Source organism: Petaurus breviceps, unplaced genomic scaffold, assembly GCF_028583685.1.
Source record: "Petaurus breviceps papuanus isolate PSGF00001 unplaced genomic scaffold, PetGlider_PUasm1.0 174, whole genome shotgun sequence".
Lineage (NCBI taxonomy): Eukaryota > Metazoa > Chordata > Mammalia > Diprotodontia > Petauridae > Petaurus > Petaurus breviceps.
Genome location: NW_027185761.1, coordinates 59,439,886 through 59,440,131, shown reverse-complemented (window position 1 = coordinate 59,440,131; position 246 = coordinate 59,439,886).

Genomic DNA, 246 nt, shown 5'->3' with positions numbered 1-246 from the left:
CTGGGATTTAGACCCCAGAATCATCCTGTGAAAAGAGTGGTAGAAATTGGCATCCATCTTTACTTGTTCAGTAAGCTTTTGCACTGAAGATGACAACCTACAAATTCTTTCTTTGGACTTAGGAATTTGCTCTGGGATGGAAATTGATTTGGAGGAATACACACAAAGCTACTTTTTAGATTCTCTCTCTCTCTGTCTCTCCTTCCTTCCTTCCTTCCTTCCTTCCTTCCTTCCTTCCTTCCTTCC